General features: G+C 43.5%; 1 pseudogene; it reads left to right on the top strand.

Annotated features, from left to right (window-relative positions):
* Positions 1 to 3,906: 3,906 nt before the first annotated feature.
* LOC143680400 (ATP-dependent RNA helicase DDX50-like) overlaps positions 3,907 to 21,367 on the top strand; it is a 28,078-nt pseudogene continuing 10,617 nt past the window's right edge.

Genomic DNA, 21,367 nt, shown 5'->3' with positions numbered 1-21,367 from the left:
AACCATACCTGAGCCTGCTTATCTTCACAGTTCAACCATGAGCATGCACACTGAACCCATTTAGGAACTTGAGGCCAATGTCCACCACTGGCATCCCCAAGAGCCGAGTGCTGGGAAGGGCTGCACTGTCTAGCTGGATAGTGGCAAGGGGTCCTCCCCATCCTGCTGTCCAGCTCCCGACCTCAGGCCCCTGCTGGCCACCAACCCTGTGCCAGTGTCATCCTTGGTCATCCTGCTTCCCACACCCCACCACCTCGGGTGCACTTATGATGCTTCCCCTTGCCACCCTGCCTGCCACCCCACACTCTGGGGTCCGTTCCAGCACTCTGACACTGCCCCCTGCCATGCCAACCCTACTGTGCAACCCACCCCTCACACCCCATGGACACACCACTGCCTGGGGACAGCTTCTCCCCACCATCACTCCCAAACTGCCAGTGACCCCAGCTGCTCGGCTGCTCGGCTGCTCAGCCACTTGGCCCCTGGGGCTGGCCGCAGCAGCATTCGGGGCTAGGTTCCAGCCTGTGATCTGGGAAACAGCTTCACAGGAAACTGACTCCTGAAACTGGAACTTTTGCACCAGGCAGGACACCAGGCAGCCCTTCGCACAACACCCCTGACTTTTCTGGGGTGCCTGCAATCCTCTCAGGAGTCAGGGAGACCTCGTGGTTCTTCTGCCCTCAGCTCTGACAGGAAAGTCCAGTCAGCGCCCCAGGGGTTGGTGAGTCGTTTGCACTCTGGCTGTTGGTTGTCCCTCAGGATGTCCGCTGGCATCGTTTCCTGGCGGTGAAGATCGATGCCTTCATGCTCGCTATGCCGATTGGTCTCTGCCTGCCAGAAGCCTCCACGCATTGGATCGCTGGAGCAGCATAAACTCCCTGGTGTTTTCTGATCTGCAGTTGCTGCCAGGCCCCTGGTGGTGGTGGCAGTGGTAGTGGCTGCAGCAGGGGCTGTGCTGAGGGTGGGGCCTCCTTCTTAGCAACCCCTCCCACAGCCCCATCCCCCAGCTGACTGCCATAGACCTTTGTGATGCAGGGGCTTTTCCCATGTGTTTTTATTTCTTCTTTAATTTTTCAGTATTAGTTTTTTAATACCAGGAAACAGCAGATAAATGCAAACATTAAGTTTTGATGACTCTTTTCTCTATATATACAATCAGTAATTCACAATGCCATCACATATTTGCATACTCTTCATCATGATGCCAGAGTGTATCCTATCACTCATCAACCCTTTATCTTGCCGGTCGGCACCTGCGGGTCAGCTGCAACATGTCGCCACCACCATCCACAGTGGGCACTGTCTGTGGGACCACAGTGAGGTGCGGGGTGTGGTGATCGAACACCGATATTAAGGTGGTTGCTTTCTATGCTCTCCGGTTTCCAGGCCCCCAATTATGTTGTCATCCCGTGACGGATACTCCCCTGGCATGACCATATTCTTAGTTTGGCCTTCACATAATGGTGGCCACATATTGCCCAGAGAGTGATATTCGGCTGGGCACCCCTCGATTCTAATGGGACTTTCAAGGGACTCAGCAGGCAATGAGGAGTGCCGTATGCATAGGGCACATCTTAGAAAGGCCAAGAGCCACTGTTTAGGAGACCCCAACAAATATCTATGCATACGGACCTCCAGGCATACAGACACACACCCTCACTGCCCCGTGTCCCCAAGGCCCAAGGTCGGTTCTCTGTGACATTGGATGCCAATTTTCATCTTCCTATCCTACACACCTCTGGAGTGGAACTCTATGTCACCTCACCAACATGGTCATCTCACCATGAAGACTGCCAACCTACCCAATTCATGAAGGCCCATGGCCCATGGTCCATCCTGGGTCCGTGAGGGTTCATGTGGACTAGAGGGAAGCTCACCATGACGTGGCTGCCTTAGGTCTCTGGGGAGCTGAGCTCAGGTCATTGGACCCCATAGGAGGAGAATGCAAGGCCTGCGTGTGGAGAGGCAAGAGGTGAGGAACAGCAAGGGCAGGGACATGGACCCACTGGTTGGAACCGAAGAAGCTGTGGTATGCAGCAGGAAAACACATGCATGGCCTCACTGTCACATTGGATGGTGCTGCAGTGCCTGGAACACTGACTGGCCTTGGATGCCCCTCCTACAACCCATAGCCTTGCCCCACCATCTTGGGGCTCTATTCGACACTGGTCTCCCCCTGCCATGTCCACAAGACCACCAGGAACCCTCCAGGGTGAAGTGACCTGATCTGTGCCCGCAATAACATCACCAGCTACGGTTGGGGCCAGGAGCTGGGCCAGAGAGCCACTCACACTGAAGGAGTGTTTGTCGGGGCCCCCCTTCTTCACCTGGGGCACATGCATGCACTTGCAAACCCCCAACACTGGACTCTGACCCAGCCCGTTGGGACCATCCCTTGATTCGAAGAGTGGAGTTATGGGCCATAATATGTGATGAGCAGCACTCGGCCCCACCTCAGGGCAATCAGACGCCTCCTGCAAAAAGAGGAGGGCTCTGCCTATGCACACATGTGATGGGTAGCTGCATTTGGTGGCTTACACATGCGGAGGAAGGGCGGTACAAGGTACCCTTTACATGGCACAAGTAAAGGGCACCTTGAGGGTCCGGTACCCCAAGGCACCCTCGTGGATTGCTAGAGAAGGCCTTTCTCACTGAGGGCGGGGCCGCCCACCCCCACCAATCAACTCCAACTGTGCTCCACAAGGTGCGCAGACACACCCACCAGGCAGGGGGTTAAGGGGGAGTCTGCAGTATAGGCAAGGCAGGAAACGCTCACATCCCGAGCACTCATGGCCAGGGACCAGGAACCTGCTGCCCGCCTACCAGTGCCCAAAAGTCCCTCCTGTCCACCTCTTGGTCGGCCTCCTATGCCTGCCTGTCAGCCTTTCCCCTGCACTGCAAAAAGCTTGAGGAAAACACTCTCCTGCAGGCGAGAGAGCACAGATTCTGGTAGCACCCAGGGCCCTGGGGAGAGGCACACATCTTGGTGCTCAACACAACACCTCATGGGCTTGAAGGATCACCAGAGGATGCCCCGAGGGCGTGGCCTCCACACACCCATGGGTACCACACAAACCCCGGTTGCCTTCGCGTAGTCATGGGAAACACCCAAAGCTAAGGTTCCTGGTGAGACCAATGGGCACAGATAGCCAGGAGGGGCGCTGGCAGCCCACTCTCTTCCAAGCTTTGGTGAGAAGTGGGAGGAGGGCCCATGCAGGGGATGGCCAAAGCTGGCCCCAGCGCTCTGACCAGAGTGCACACATGGGGTATCCTCCCTCCACAAAGGACTGCTCCTCACTTACCACCTCGACTCCCCCAACCCTCTGGCATGTACCAGAGCACTCACAGTGGCAGCCAGAGGGGGACTTTGGGAGCGGGAAACAATGCTGCCACTCAGCCACGGGCACCTGACAGACAACCTGGAGCACTCCATGGGCACCACAAGGAGCCGGTGAGGCGCAAGCATGCACTGTGGCGGTGGAACGGCCCCTCCCCACTGTGGGGAGGAGCCCAGCACAAAACAGAGCCAGGAGTAGCAAAGCAAGGGATGACCCTTCACATCAGAAGATCCCAACTGTGACCGGTGCTGCAAAGAGGTGGACACAGAAGCAGGGGTGGTCTGGATTCACACCTCTGCCTCCCTTGTAACAACAAGCAGTCAGAGAAGAGACAAAAGACCCACAGAGAGAGAGGGAGGAGAGTGGGTCCCATTCACCATGAACACCATTCCCTCACCTGGAGTGGCTTAGGCCTGGAAGAGCACGATGCCACTGCATCGATCATGTGACAACCAGGTGCCTGGCAGGCCCTGGTGAGGTCAGCAATCAGAGGGGCCTGCTTCAGCCTCAAGGGATGTGCCACAGCACAAGTAAAGGGCAGCCAACAGCTCCAGGATAAATTCCTCACATGCGACAGGAGCTCTCAGGAGCAGGGGTCTATGTTGTCACAGCTGCACTGAGTGCCTGTGTTGGTGAGCACACAGGATTAACTTCTCCCAATGCTAGCTCCCAAATCCCACCACCCTTGGGTGCCAGAGACAGGAAGTCGCGTGAGTGCCATTGGAGAACTCAGACAGCACACAAGAGCTGGCTCATGGGACCCAGGCCATCAGCTCAAAAGCAGGAATGGATCAGGTGATAGGCCATCAGGGTCCAACTCCACGTGACATCCAGTCTCAACTGTGCTCCTCCCATCTGCAGGTACTATGAGGGAGAACGTGTCAGCATTAATCTCCTCATGCAAAATGTCCATTTTTGGGTGACAAATGGACAGTGACCAGAAACAGGGGAGTGGCCTCCTGGCCACACTGACCTCAGAACCACCACACCACCCACCAGCCCAAATGGCATTCCCATAGCCATGTCACCCAGAGCTCCCTGCCCTGGGGCCATGTTGTCAACAAAGATATCACAGGTGAAGGGTGTGCCAGATTGAGGGAAAGGTAAGGGTGGTGGCGGTGATCCAGGCAGGCCCTCTACAACTATGTGCATGGGCAGGAATATGGCTCCCATCTCTGGTGTAGGGAGGCTTGAAAATCTTAACGTGATGTTCCCAAAATATCCCACAGGGGGGACGCCCCACTGTGCTCTCAGGCAGCATGGGGAGGGATCCAGTTCCACCAGACAGCCAACCCCATCTCACTCCACACGGAGGATGCATGGCTGGGAACGGAAAGGACTGAATCAAGGTGGGGCTGGCACTGGGTCAGTCAGCCTCCACAGTGACCTCTGGGCATCCCGGGCTGGTCCGTTCCACTGGAATAGGATGGGATATTTCTCAGGAGGCCCTCCCAATGGCCCAGACTTGTGCGATACCAAAGCTGGCACTGATGCATCCATGTTGGGCTTCGCCCAGGCAGTAGGGGCAGGTCCCCACCTCTGGAAATGAACTAGAGACAGTTCTCAGGAGGCTCTCTCTCTTCATTCCCAAAGCCGGGAATGAAGCATCCTTGCCAGGCTGCAGGGGCCTGTCCACACCTCCAGAGTGGGACTTGGGACTGCTTTGGTGGAGGTCCTCCGCCAACAGGGACACAGGCGGGATGCCGAGCAAACATAACATGATCTCTCCATGTCACCCATGATGGCCTGCATTGGTGCCTGTGGTTGGAGGCATGGACTGGTTGCAGTGGTGGGGGTGAAAACTGGTGTTTGCTGGCCAACCCGCCCAGGCACCCACGACAAGCCACCAGGCAGAGCTGTGACAGTCACCTGTCTGTAAGTTCACAGGATCAACCTCCAGGTCATGAATTCACTGCCATTGTCTAGTCGTTGCCTGGAAAAAGCTGCCAAATGCTGCCAGTGTCCTGGAACAGTGTTATCATCACAGTGGTTGGATCACCTCCCATGCCTGTTTCACAAGAGTGTCAGAGAAAATTATATAAAAGTGGCTACCAGGTGGCACCTGACAACCAGCAAGGGTGAAACAGGATAGATGTGAGTCTCAGGCTGCCAAGGTCACACCACCATACACTCAGGCCCCATGCTTTGTCCCTCATCCACTTCCAAGCACAAGTCACTTGGGCCAGGTGGGACAGAACTCAGTCAGCTGGCACCAAGGCTTCTCGCCGGCCACCCACAACCCACCACCACCGCCATCCCAGGAAATAGCCTCATCGGTGTGATCCATACCTGATCCCTGAAGTGGGCTTGGGACATTTTTTTCTGGGACTGGTGTTGGGGTTGGGAGTGGGGGTGGCCTTGGGGTCCCATGGCTCGAGTTCAGGGCCTGGACTCCATCATAGAAAATATTTCCTGAACATTGGGCAAAGCTGCAAAGACACCCAAATGGACCCAGAAACCTTCGGCCAGGGCAAGAAAGCCAACAGGGAATCCCGATGTGGGACTCATGAGACACAGGTATCAGCATCAAGGAGACACCAATCCCTGGCACCAGGCAGGGGAGTCCCTCATTCTTCCATTTTATATGTCTGGAAAGATGCAATCAGAGTGCACAGACAGAGCAGCCTGCTGGCTCATTGTACCAAGGGTCAGAGTGATGAGCTGGTGGACCAGACTGAGACCACATGGGCAGGGGTGTTCACTGGATTTCCAGATCATCCATGGGATTGGTGACAGGTTAAGAGGAGGGGGAGGGTGTGCAGTCGATGCAGAGGGGGCAAGAGTTATCTCCTATTTCTCCAAGTGGAGAAAGTGAAACTAAAACCAAGTGGGTCTGATAAGAAAGAGTGAGGCGCCAGGTCTAAAGCCAGCAAACTGATGAGATCAGTCAGTCGCTGCAATGACAGAAGGCAAACAACTCGGTAGCCCCCAGGAAGGTGAAACCCGTGTCAAGTAAAGCAGAGAGCTGGCCCTTCAGTGTCAGGTAGAGTGGAGTGACACCTGCAACACAGCCGGGAGATCACCCATGTCCATCCATGTTCGTGGGTACAAGAGGACCGATAAGCTTATGTCAGTAAAGCCCGTCCGGCTCGCCTCCTGTGAATATGACTGGCACGGCCCATGAAACGTTCATAGAGGTGAAGGTGCTGCAGCAAGAGGGGTCAGAAAAGGAAGACCGCCAGGCTGTGGGGGTGGTGTGATGGGGGGATTGTGGGTGAAGGCGGCAGGAGGCACGCAGGGGGTGCCCCAGCAAGGGAGGCCACTAGGCAGACAAGAAGAGCGCCCATCAGGTCGGCCTGGTGTGATGTGGCATGGCCATCCTGCCAGGGGCATGGGGGACTCCTCAATCGCTCCTGCTGGATGAAAGGAGACAGAGCTGAGAAGAATGCCAAGAGGAATAAGCACGGTTTTCTCCAGACTGATGCTTATCACGTCCCACCAGGAACCCTGAGCCAAAGAAACCTGAGGCAGCACCAGAAACATCTGATAAGAGACTGATCATCTCTGCTCCCCTCTTAAGATGTAAGAAACACACACAAACATGCTCAGATCAAAATGCAAGATAATAAAAATGAGGTTTTGTGTTCTGACCTCTCAAGACCAAGGCTAGACTTGATTTGTTGTCATTGGTACATAGCATGTTTAAGCCTGTGTACTACTTTATGGCAGGGGCCATGAGCAGGCCTCCTTGTATTCTCATGACTTTACAGGGGTCTGACTCCCTGGTAGTCACTGAAGAGAACATTTTCAGGAGTATTGACCAGGTAGCTAGAAATGAATGCACAGGGCTTACTTTCTCTTTTGGGTATTTTGTCCCTGATTCATGGAATTCTTTATTTTAATCCTGATCCATGGAATATCACATGCTGAGATGAATCTCTTTTGAATCAGACACATGAATAAAATGCAAAACAATAAACTTTAAAATATTGCCTTTTGTTGCCTTTAGTATCAATGATTGCAGACTTCTTAAAGTAGATCAACACTGAACTCAAAGGTTTTCCAGCAAAATTTATTTCCAAGAGATAAGAATCTGATTGGGGTCGCTTCAGATCACATTTTAATTCACTAGATGTTGCCAGTACTAAGATTTCTTTTGTCTTACCCCATGAAATTGAGTTAGGCAACAGGAACCCCATATCTGGGCTGTGGTCCCTCCAGTGGTCAATTGAGAGTTTCACAGATGACATAACCTTAAGTGTCTTTGTCTATCCATGAGTGTCATAGTCACTTCCCTGGACTAACAAATAGGTCTTCCCTTGGGTAAATCAGAGGAGTCAGCCAAGTTATCCTCATGGGCCAGTTTCTGATGAGTTGATCAGTTCTGGTTCTCTTCATTGGAATAAAATAGTCTTTCACCTAAGAGATTTATTCCACAAAGGCACATAAAGTGCTTCATATGTGCCATTTAAATTTTCTCATTATGTGTAAAAATTAATAGAAGAGAGTTATAAGGAGAATTTCAATATTGCAGAGAAATTACCCATGAACCCAGAGTTCTGCTTTTTCTTTATCTCTCAACAGAATACTTGATTCTCTACTATGATTGTGTTTGCAAATTCATGGAAGTATATGCAAGGTAGGACAGAATATTTGAATCATGTGCTAAGACTACTGGGAGGGAAGAAAAGCAGAACTTCCCATAGGTAGTTAGCAATGCCATATATTTATTCCTCATGTCAGAAAGCTGGAACTAAAAGTACAAGAGCAGCAAAAAATTAAGTGGCAGATCTTATCTGCAGAGCACAAGGCAAATTTGGCTGCAGAAGATGTACAAAAATACGAGTTCAGCTATTGAGCACCAGGGGCTCATAGAACACCTGTTGGGTTTTTGTTAATCTTCTGTGCATATTTACACATCATTTTCACAATAACATAAGTAAATGATGGGAGTACATATATATTGAGAATTTTTATGATATAAAATAAGTTTAAAAAATGTTTAATAACTAAACCATTCTGATCTCCAGTGATGTTCAAACATCAAAAAGTTTGTTCTTAATAATATTTCTTTATTATGGTGTAAATTGTCAAAAATTCTTGAGAAAGTATTTTGGTGTTTTATGAATCATGAGCCCATAAAAAATATAGTGCATTTTCATAGGCCCAATTGATATCACGTTAAGAAGTATGTTAAGGAAATAATGAAAAGAAGAAAAAAGATTTAATGGAAGACAACAGCAGAACATCTCAGAGACAGAGTCAGAGCAATTAAAAACATTATAGCATATCAAATCATAATGTGCACATTAAATGTTAAGTAAGAAAGTTAGGTCAAAATACATTTGATCCTACTGTACTCTTGTAATCATGTGAAATTTATGGGTAAAGTCTCAGTGTTTGATTATTAAGGTAATGGGAAATGTGTATATTATTTATATTTGTATTGAGTATTGTACATTATCTGAGGAAAGCAATTGTGATTCATAGGCAAAGAATGGAAAAAATGGAAGAAAAACTGCTGCAGGCAGAGTACTGGTTCAGACTTCAGGTAGCCTCCCCAAGCCTGTAAGTAGCAGAATTACTCAGCACCTAATGCAGATGACTACAATGAGGCTCAGTATCCCTAAACATATGTTTCTTGATGTTTTGTCTTTTTAGAATATTCTTCATAAGAAGGCTCATGACAACTGGGTAAGTATTTCCTTGCTTTCCTTCCTCCTACCAGGACTAAACATATTTCCTCCCATAGCTCAGAGGATGCACTTTAGAGACAGAGCTGTTTGAGCAAACCAGGGAAACTTGTGACTTGCAACAGAGGTAAATGCTTACAGAGGCAATTTATTTAGTACATTTTCAAGTTTTAAGTCTAAGCTATTTAGTATCTATGGAAGGGGATGCTTTCTGTAGCTTATTTTTCAATCTTTCCTTATATTCAAGATTATTAGATGAAAGCCAAAAAACAGAGTTTCCAAAAGTGATGCAGAATGCAGAAAACAAATCTGGGAAGAACTGACATGCAGAACCCTCCACAGACAGCTAAGAAGCACCATGCCAAGAGAAAAACTTTATTTTCTGCATCAAAATCCACATAAACTAGGCTAGCATTGGGTTGCCTGGAAACCATCCCACTTACTGAAGAGAACAGGGGTTATCACAGGGTGAAAAGACACTCTACCACCCCACCCCATCCCAGCCAGCATGGTTCTTTGGGTTCTTCCCCTGGGAATGGTGTTTTGGCTTTTCCCACTAATGATGAACATTCTCACTTATGAATACCTCCCCCAGGTTCAGTTCTTAACTTAAGAGATGCTTCTAGAAGGGAATAAGTTCAGTTCCCACCTCTGGCATTACAGGATACATATTGCAGGATTGTTTTGAGTAAAATACATTGACAACAGTTTAGAATATGTCCTGTATGCATTGCCTAGAGAAAATGTTTTCATTCTGTGTCTTTGTGGATAAACTATTTACTTCAAAACTGCTTTGAGACAACAAACAAGCATTTAATGTTGTTTTTATGTCCTGATGTCAGCTGTTAATGGAATATTTAAAAATTCAACCTATCACATACTGAACTGGTAATTGGAATATCAGAGGTATGCGACAGTGGGAAATTTTTTTCTTGTAGTTTTCTGTACTTTTCAAGTTCCTTGTGAAGTTCTATTCAAATGAGAAAACAAAGGAAAAATGGTGTCATATTTTAAAGTCTTTCCTTGTGAGAAGCAGTGTGGGGGAATTCCTGCAGGAATTGCAAAGGTCACCACCTTTTATATAGATCATACCTCTACTGAGGAAAAAGAGAGAGGTCTCAATGTCTGTGAACTTGCTTTCTGCTATGACTTCAGGGCTCACCTCATTCTCGGTGAACAAGGAAAAGCCAAGGAGGAGGCTGTTGGTGTTAAAAGGATACAAGGCAGGAGAACTATGGTACAGAGCTCATTTCCCATGAGCTTTTCCCACCCAAATAGGTGCCATAACCTTAGCTGTTATGATAGAGCTATGGCATTTGGCTGTTTCTCATCACTACATCTGCCTAATTGCTTGAACAGAGACATTTACCTATTTGAAGCCATTAGTTAAAATGAACTGTTTCAGATTTTTCCTTCCCAAGTTTTAATCTTAGTAATGTAATTTAATCAATCCACTTCAGGGTTCACAAGCACACACAGAATGCTGTTTTAAAATTAGCCACACAGCCTCAAGTCTCCCATCACCATTTGAGTGCACAAAACCATGAAAGCATCAAATAGATTGAGGAGCCTGGCTGCAAGAAATATTTCTCCTGGGGGGTTCTGCTCTGTGGATACAGTCCATGTCCTCAATATACCTGTGGTTTGTCTCTAGGTGCTGACCACTGGACTCCAGGGAGTGCTATTTTCTTCTATTCTGATGTCCCATTTCCCTTCAGTAAAGTCATGCAAGACTGTTCTCTTCAATTTAATTTGCACAAAAGCTCTTCAATTTATCATTCAGCTTCAGTTTGGGGAGGGACTTGCCAATGATATCCCAGAATCTCCCTGCATTTCTTGCTTCTGGTTCTTAGCTGCACATGTGCTCCTACTTCCCTTACACCTAGGGGAATGGAAATGTGTCCCACACTCCTGGGCTTACACAGCCATCTAAAGAGTTATTTTAACCAGATTATAATCTCTGAGTTCACCAACCCATGGCTTCTAGCACCCACTAGTCAATTCCCATGGAAATTCCTATCCATCTTCAAAAGTCTGCACATTATTACTATTGGTAATAACATCAACTCTCATTTGGAGAGCTTTTTAGCAACTGTGAAAATTATCTGCCTGCTTTTAACAAACTACTTCCTTTAATTTTCCCAACAAATCTAGTAGCAATTATAGGCAGGTGAGGTTTCCTGCCCATCAGGGGACTCATGCCTTTCTCTTAAGTGTCTTCCTGGCATTGTTCTTAGTCAACCTCAAGGACTTGGGATTTGGGGCAGAGGATGGTGTTGCAATGGAAGACTTATTGCCAGTCATGCTAGAGACCTGGGTTTGATTCTGGTGCCTGCCATGCAAAAAATAAAAAGGCTCACTTTCAAGAGAACAATAGCTTGAGATCTGTTGGGCAATAACCACATCTGCACACATGTGGGATCAATCAGATCCAAAGTACTCTAAGACTCATAACAGTGGGGAGAACCAGGACAATTTGACTGGGCCATGGTTCCAGAAGGGAAGATGTGCTGGTTTGGGGCTGTTTGTATCCCAGGAAAACATTTGCCCTAAATGGCATTCCTGGCTTGTGGATGTGAATCCATTTTTAAGTAGGATATTTTGATGAGGTTATTTCAATAAATCAGTCTTAATCTTATTACTGGAGTCTTTTATATGCAGAATTAAATACAGATAGAGATAAAGTCTAGGAAACCAAATGTTTGAATTCACCAGAATCTGTAAGGGAGTGAAGAGGCCAGGAGAGGCTGCCATATACATTGCAATGTGAAAAGATATCCACGGAATTCAGGTCTCCAGCAGCCTGCCCTAGAACACCAGTCTAGGGGAAGAAATCAAAATCCAAACCTTGATTTGGATTTTAAGCTAGCCTCAAAACCATGAAAAATTAAATTCCCATTTTGATGTTACCCATTTTATAGCAGTTACTTGCAAAGCCTAGGAAAATAAGAGTGGTCTATTGAACAAATACTCATTATTGCCCAGAGTAGGATTTTTTTCATGGAGTTGCTTCCTGATTTGGGGAAGCTCAAAAGTTTTAGACATATATGTAACACATAAAAATATTTGCCTGAGGCCCATACACCCTAGAGTTGCCTTACCTTGTATCTCTGCCTCCAGTCACATGGTGATGTCTTCTCCTTCTTCTAATCTTCTGGTCTCCACTTACTTTCAGCTGCTTCCTGTAGTTTTTCTAATTTTTACCTTCTGAATTCTACTCTTTATAAGTCATCTAATTATACGGATTATGGCCCACCCTTAATTTTTCCACACCTTAACTAAAAATAACATCTTCAAGAGATCCTATTTACAATATATTCACCCTCCAGTGACCTAGATAAATATTTGTTTTCTTTGAGCCATAATCTAATCTAGCATATCCATATTTTTCATGAAAATTTTCAATTATAAACATCTATCTAATGAGAAAATAAACATTTCCTTATCAACACTAAGGGAAATACCTTTTAAAGTTTCCCTTTAAGAATTAGGTGTATTAATTAGTATTGTTTTACATAACAAAACCCACTGTAGTGAATTTACACATAAAGGTGTATGTGTTAGAATTTAAAGGGCAACTCAACACACTCAAGGATAGGAATGAAACACAGGGTTTGTGAGAGTAACAGATTTGGAACTAGACCACTACTGGTACACATACAGTTTTTGCTTCTGTGTCATTCTGTGTCTCTCTGTGCATCTCTCTATTCCCTCTTTCTCTGTCACTTTTCTGTCTGTTTTTTGTCTCTCTCTGAATCACCTCCATCTCTGATTTTCTATCTATTGTGGCCAGTTACTGCTGTTTCCTATACTTTTCTCTGTAACTTTATCCATCATGCTCACTCATCCCATGTGCTTCTGCCCCAACACAAGTGCTTATTATATCATCTCCTCTCTCTGTACCTCCTTCACTGCATTTCCCCCTGTGGTAGTTAGATTCAGTTGTCAACTTGGCCAGGTGAAAGCACCTAGTTCTGTTGCTGTGGACATGAGCCAATGGTAGGTGCATCTCATCTGTTGCTAATTACATCTGCAGTCGGCTAGGAGGCGTGTCTACTGCAATGAGTGACGTTTAACTTAATTGGCTTGTGCTTAAATGAGAGAACGCAATGTAGCACAGTCTAGCAGCTTGGCATCCCTCATCTCAGCACTTGCGGCTCAGCCCGGGCCCTTGGAGATGGAGAAAGAAATCACCCCGGGGAAAGTTGTTGGAACCCAGGGGCCTGGAGAGAAGACCAGCAGAGACCATCCTGTGCCTTCCACGTAAGAAAGAACCTCAGTGGAAAGTTAGCTGCCTTTCCTCTGAAGAACCAACAAAATAAATCCCCTTTTATAAAAAGCCAATCCGTCTCTGGTGTGTTGCATTCCAGCTAGCCAACTAGAACACCTCCCATGCCTTGCTGTCCCTAAAGTGTTGACTGGCTTCAACTAATATTCCAGACAATAATAGCAGGAAGTCATGATTACAGACAACTCCAGAATTTAAGGTGTGAAAGAAGGAGCTCCATAAGAAGAAAACTTTGCTTTTAAGATTGGTGCATGCTCTCATAAGATAGTTTGCCCCATTCTTATTAGCATTTCATCTTGCTTCACAGATGGAAAAGGAGTTGCCTTATTTTAATAATCATGGTCAGTTCCCAGGGCTCATCAGAGAGAAGTTAGGAGCAACAGTTGCATGAGAAAACCACATTTGAGGTTTCCTAGAATTCTTGGAATTCTACACCACCTCAAATAAAACAGTTAGGAAATAAAATTAATTATGCCCATAATCTTGACCTTCTATTTACACTCCTTGGAAATTATTCTGAGCTTAAAATACTTAGATGGATATATAAAAGAAATAAAAAAATTTATGCATAAAATATTGCTATTAACAATAATTAAAAGGAATATTTAAAAAGTAGAAATATACCAGAGACCTGAGTTCCATTCCTGGTACCTGCCCTTGCTAAAGAAAAAAAAAGGAGGAAATAACCTAATGATCAACAGTACTATAACAGATAAACTATTATATAGCTATTTAATAGCTATATAATTTAACTATCTTAGTGAACTAATATAAAGTATTGTATAGCTATTTAAATTCGGAAGACCCTAAATGAGAGAAGTGTGTTTGCAATTAAGTATCAGAGAAAATGCTCCTAAGATTTCACACCTGGAATTGCATATCTGGGATTACACAAGTATATATCTTAAAATGATGTACAAAAAAATTAAAATTTATTAAGATAATGTGATTGGCATGTTAATGTCTTCTTCTAAATTATAATAAAACCAAAAGGAAATTTAAATTTTCATATACATTTTACCCATGATTTATGTAAAGCTATTAACCCTACTACTAAACAAATCATTTAAAGATAGTTTTTCCAATTGTGCAAGAGGGAAGACAAAATGTGATAAGATTTCAGAATGGTGACAGACCTCTTCTAGGTTGGATGATTTGTATTGACATCTCAGAGTTGATTGAATTGCTGAATAAGAAATGGTAAGAAATCTTTGGTGGTCAAGGGAAAGAGAACAGCCCAGGGTTTAGGAGCACAGAATCTAGACCCAAAGTACCTAGATTTACATCTGTACCTGTCTGACCTTTAGGGCAAGTTAATTAAACTGTTTTTTACTCAGTATCCTCAATTGTAAAGCTGGTACAATAACAGAACCTATGTTAAAGGGTTCTTGTGATGACTACATTAGATAACAAATGGAAAGTTCAGTTGTCATTCTTCTTACCATCATCACAGTAGTTAAAGCCAGGGGAGATGTAGAAGAAGAGCTTGTCTCAGTGTCCTGGGGCCATTGTAATGGAGTCAATCAAACTGAGGGTCCTTAAGCCATGGAGATTTACTCTCACACACTTCTGGATGCCAGGACTTTGAAATCAATGTTTTGACAGGATTAATTTCTTCTAGAGACTCCTGAAGGATTATCTAGCCTTTGCCTGTCTTCTAGCTTCTAGTGCCTGTTGGCAATCTTGGCCTTTCCTTGGCTTGTGGACAGATAAGGCTGTATTTCGCACAGCCTTATCCCTTCTGAGTAAGTTTCTCTGTGTGTCTTCTCTTATTCTAAGGGCCCATTTAATCCAGTGTCCATATTGGTTACAACTGAAATAAACTTATTTCCAAATAAGGTCACCTTCACGTGTAATGGGGGACAAATTGAGAACATCATTTGGGAGACAGAATTCAACCTATTACAGGGCATTTTAGTCAGTCACTGACAGGTCATGCAAACAGGAGAGTGGCAAACACTGAGTAACCCTAATTTCTAAGAGTGGAGAGTTCTGTACAGGGTTTTTAAATTCTTCTCACAGAGTCTAGATTTTATACTAAAGGAGACTTTGAGAGCTACAGGGAAGACATAGGGACAAACAATTCATCCCATAGAGATGTGCTTGTATCAGTGGCAAAACCTCAGAAGATTTGCTGGTGGATAGCACTATCAGAAAATATTAAGTACAACATCAGGTGGACTTTATGCTTAGATTTCATGGCTGTGATGCAGAGAAAAGTTCAGTGAGTATATAAAAGAAATTCAGCTGAAATTTAATGAGTTCATTGACTCATTAGCAGACAGGATTTTGAATTGCACAAACATAACTTTTGTTGCATTTTATGGTTTTTGTTCATTGTTTTCAGGCCCACAAATCTGAAAGGGGAAGATAATGGTGAAAGAGGAGTTCTTGAGTCATAAAAACTGCCAATGCTGTGGACTGTTGACTTTTGACATTACACGTGATGCCTAGTGAAAGGAGGTGGCTGAAGGATGCACTGACTGAGAAGTAGATTGGTGAATGTTGCTTTATACATATGATCAAATATTATACAGCTACAAAAAGGAACATAGTAGTGAGGCATAGAACATTGTGAATGAACTTTGGGACATTTGGTGAACCAAAATAAGCCAGAAACAAAAGAACAATTATTGTATGGTCTCATTCAAAAATGCATATAACAAGGACCTAGATTGTAAGACCTTATAGCAGTCATGTTTAGTCCAGAGTGGTAATTATTATTTATGGATTTGAGTGATTGTTTTATATATATATTATCTGGTACTTAGAGATAAAAATTAAGCCAATCAAGTCATGATTAATGTAATTCAGAACAAAGGGAGTAAAGAAGATATTGTTGGTATTTTAGAACCCCATCTACTCTTTAAGACCAAAGAAAGAAGTTTGTATTTTTTCCAGAATGTAAATTTTCTGTAGTACATTATCTAACTCAACCTATACAGAAAGCTCATTTTAACAGTCCAAACACAGTGGGCCCTAAACAAGAATGAATACTTTTAATCCTGTATAGCTTAATGTAATGACCAGATACATCCCAAAGTTTATTAAGCAGATAACCAAAAAGTATTGGCCAAGTCCCTGGAGTGATGGGAGAAAAAATATGGAACTAATAAACTTTACTACAGGGAAACCCTTGATACTGTGTCAAATATTAGGGAACCCAAATCAAGAGGCCAAGCCCTTGATCTTGAGGCTTACTTTTGTGAAACTTATGTATGTAGCAGAGAAGCTACCTACAAGTGTACTTAAGCATTAATTCTGGAGGACGTCTTTTGTTGTTCAGATGTGGCCTCACTCTCTCTGAGCCCAAAAGTGCAAGTGAAATCATTGTCCTCCCCTGTATATGAGACATGACATCAAGGGGTGAATGTGTCCCTGGCAGGATGGGAAATGACTTGCAGGGATGAGTCTGGCCCTGGCACTGTAGGCTCATCAATACCATCCTGACCAAAAGGGGGAAAATAAATGTAACAAATAAGGTGTCAGTGGTTAAGTGAATTCAAATAGATTTGAGAGGCTACTCTGCAAGTCACTCTTATGCAAGCTTTAGTTAGCCATTGATACCTACCATAACTTGCCAACCCCTAAACAAAACCATTCCAGCTAATCCTAAAGTACACCTACGGCAATATATGAGATTCCAAAAATGTTTCACCCACTAGGGTAAATTTCTTTAAACCTACAACTTCAAGATGGGTCCCTGGAACAGATAAGTCCTGAAACCAAGAGGAGCCTTCCTGTCTAGAATTTCAACTAGTTCCATACCTCCATCCCATATTATTGACAGCCCCTTCCAACATAAAAAAAATTTAGAGTGGACATAGCCCAAATACCCCTAAAGATTAGGAGAAAAATCAAAGGGGATGGTAGAGCTATATAGAGAAGATATTGTTTAAAAATGAATATTATTGTTGAATCATTATATTGATATTTATTTTCATCTCTAGTATTTTACATCAGTTAGGAATAAAGACCTAAAATCATGGAATTATAACCCATACCAAACTCTGAAATCTGCTGTACAACTAATTGCTGAGATGTGCTTTGGAATTTATTGCTTTTTTGAATATATATTATCTTTCACATAAAAAGAAAAATAGTCAGTTTTGATGATAATAAAATATCCCTTCTAGCCTAGCATGTTCTGGAGTAGCTAGAAGGAACAATCTGAGATGATGGAACTGTAAGCCATTCTTCTGTAACTACTTGCGGAAGGGTGCTTTTAAAATCATTGCATTTTTCTTTCCTTGCTATGTATTTATGTTATAGTACACAATAAAAGGATTAAAAATTACCATGGCTGCTCTGTGTCCTAAATGACACCACTTTTTTGTGGCCTCTGAATATTTCAAGTAAGAGTGTCAGAAGTCCAGTTCTTTGGGAATATGCAACAGAGTACCAAAGGCTTGAGGGAATGGCTCACCATACAAGTAGGCAAAATCAGGGCTAATTAGGTGATGGAGGAAAGAGAACTCCAGGTCATCAGCTTCATGTTTATGAAGGTCATACAAGCTGCAGATTCATAGTCCCAAGCTGAGGATATTTGGTGCGATCACCCAGAGCTTAGAGAAGTATATTTTGGGGCTCATTTGTCCCAAATTAAGACTCCCTGAGGCCCTGAGGCCCTTATAACTTGTATGTCCAATACCAAAGTGTAGCTTCAATATATTCCAGCCATCAGAGACAAAGTGGGATCCTATACACTCTACTGTGAACCTTGAGTTTGGTCAGAGGTTGAGTGACCACAGCTCAGCCACTTGCAGAAACAGGATATACAGTGGCTTCTAGATCACTTGGAACCCATATCACTTAGCCCTGTACAAACTCCACTCGTTATAGTTGACAGAGGCTTACAATTCCCATGGAACAAGATGTCTTTTCTAAATATATCCATCATGCTAACTGGCTGCAGTAGTAGAGTGAAAGTGGTGTATAAGCAGATTCCAGATGTATGCTCGATTGGACTAATATTTACTACTTCCTTTGTGCCAAATTTTTCTTAGTTGTTCTATAGAGGAACTAAAATACGTTCTGTTTAAAAAGTGGCCTGATAAATTCAATGTTTTATACCTGGGATAAATAAAATACAAAGGATCTGGTGTTAATCTTCACCTGGATGGATCTCCCAGCCTAGAAGGGAGTAACCAGGAGTTGCAATTTAATGAATTTAATTGGGGAGTGTTTGACGGTTTACTGGGCTCCTCTATATGAATCAAAAGCAAGGGCACCTAAAGCCCCTGGGAAAAGAAGTTCCCAGTGCAAGCCTGGGAACATTGGAGGAGTCAATATTTGAGCACCGAAGAAGTTGGCACTGTTTATCCCAGCCTCAGCACCATTTACAGATATGGTTGGAAAATGCTTTGTTACCACAGATGATACTATAGATGACATACTATGTATACTTAGTAATATAATTAAGTAGAATGCCTTAACTAATAAAATTCATATTATACAAACTATAGCTATAAATTCAATAACAACTATAACCTATCAAATTTCGAATTGAGTCATTCTGTTAATCCTCAATCGAATAAAACAAAAAGAAAATAAAGTATATCCATTGACAGAAAATTATCTTGCTACTATTATGGATGTTCAAAGTAGACTCCATGGAACGAAGATCACATAGCAGGTGAAATACTTGTTTCCAGGTTATATAAACAGAGTAGGAAGCCTAGAGGTAGGTGTTGATAAACTCTTGTTACTAGTGGAGATAAGTGTTCAGAGAGGGAATTCTTTTAGCAAAGGTCTTTTGGAGAGGTTCCTCCTTACTTTTCAGAACAGAGAGAAGTATGGGATGGACTTGTTGTTTCTGCTGGAGCTTTGGTCTCTCCCTTTCCAATTGGGTGATTTCTGACTGGAGCAAGACTTTTTCAGTTTGGGATCTTTCCATGTGATTGTTAAGCCCAATGATCATTTCAGTTTCTTCTTTTAGTCTCATGTACATTTGTTTTCTTTATTCTTTTAGAGTTTGTATGTAATTCTTTAACTCCACTCCATCAATCAAGACACCTTTGGGTTATTCATCTATGGGTTGTCCATTTTCTGATGTCTTCACTATATACAGTTCAGTGTTCCCCAAATCCATATTATCTTCCTCAACAAAAGCAGCTGAATCACTCATCATTAACAGGTGCTCACCTGAAGCTTAACTTGATCCACTTTGTTGCTAACAACTGGCTCCATTGGCAGTTTAGTTTTCTGAGATTTTTTTTTCTTTAACAAATTTGCCCACTCTTTCCTTCCATATTTGAGATTCCTGTGAAAATAGTTTTCTGTTATTTTCAAGTCTGGAATTTTCCTCCAAAGCATCTGTTTTTCCTGTGTGAAGATGTTTTTGCTCTTTTGAGGGATTTTGATGTATGATTTGATTGGAGGTACTTGATGTTGGATTTGCCTTTTTGAGTCTTCATGAGAAGGAGTCTTGCTTGCCATGTCAGCCTTCATCTGAAATTCTTGTAACTATTTATATGTTTTTCTTTTCAACAACTTTCTATACATATTGATCTTAAGTCCTGGTAGAGAGCTGTTACTTTCCAGTTATTTATTCATGGTCTTCATGTTTACAATTTCTGATACTTCATTCTTGAGTTTAGTTTCTTTTATAGTTGATTGATGATCACCAACCACCCTTTCAAGGTGGTGAAACCTATCGAAAATTTGATGTGCTTCTTCTATAAGAACAGAAATGTGAGCCACAAGTGTCTTCTCTCTCCTTCTAGCATTAGAAAACAATTTTGAAATAAAATCTCCCAGCATGAATACACCAATCACCATCTCCCACAGCCTTCTTTGGGCATCTGGTCTTGGTTCAAATTCCTCTAGCAATGCTGCCAGCAGCTGACACAAGGTCATGAAGGACAAGACTGCACTGAGCATCATGGCTATGTACAGACTCTCTGAGGTTCCCAAGACCTCTGCTGAGTCACCTCTGGTGGGCATGAAACTGTCCCTACAACACCATATAGATTACTCAACTGCCTGGTAATCAAGCAGACCTCATGGAGGTGGAGCCGGGGAAGGAAAAAGTCCTTTCATTGTTCCACACACATGGACCCACAAAATCAGTGAACCCATCACATGACCCAGGGGAAATGGACCAGGCTCCATAGGCCAGATGGAATTATCTATGGCCTGGCCGCACTAGAACCCTCTTGGCTGCATGAGAAAATCAGAAGATAAATGACTTCCCATAACTTATAACCATTTGGGTGTCTGGTTGTGATGCTTCATCTGAAGGGATTTGCAGTACCCAATGATGACCCCAGACATTATTTCTCATAAATAAACGTTTCATTCCCTGGTCTTAGTGATGTAATCCTGACTCTGGTAGTCAGAAAGACTATGAATCACAGTGGGCTCTTTGTTTTGTGTCTGAATGACCTTCATATGCTATGCATAATAGAGAGGTTATGAGGGACCCTGCATAGGGTTTCAAATAACTTCCCTAATTTCACCTTTAAAAATCAGGAAGAAACATCAGAATTTTTAATGATTCAGATTTTAAGCATGTGCAGTCTAATAGTACTATCCATGGATTCTGTTGCATGTTTTTCTTTTCTAACTATTCACCCAAGAGCTGTGTTAACCATAGTGGTTGGTGGCTCTCCTCTGATACTACAGCAACTGTATTTTTCAACATTGTAGTTTGAAATCATTTTAAACCTACATGACAGTTGTAAAGATAATAGAAACCCTATTGAGAGAATGTATACACACATCCACATCCCAGATTCCCATATCCCAGATCCACCTAATTTATTATTTTGCCTTAAGTACCCTACCATTGTTTCTCATCTGTCTGTATGTCTATCTTCCTATGTTCCTATCCATCTATATTTTGAACACTTGAAAGGAGGCTGTGCACAGAATCCTTGAAAACAATACTTCTATGTATATTTCTTACAAACAATGATATTCACTTATGAATATCATAAGTTAAGGATAGTTATGAAGTTCAGGACACTTAATATTAATATAACCTCACACTCTAATTCTGATTTTTTCTTGTCTCCTAATGTTGTTTTGAACCTTTTCTCCCTCTATTCTTAGATCCCATATAGTATCATGTATTGTTGTTAATTATCATCTTTCTAATTTCTCTC

This window comes from Tamandua tetradactyla, chromosome 4, assembly GCF_023851605.1.
Source record: "Tamandua tetradactyla isolate mTamTet1 chromosome 4, mTamTet1.pri, whole genome shotgun sequence".
NCBI lineage: Eukaryota > Metazoa > Chordata > Mammalia > Pilosa > Myrmecophagidae > Tamandua > Tamandua tetradactyla.
Note: the sequence above shows the minus strand (reverse complement) of the source record. Positions and strands in the feature narration are given on the sequence as shown.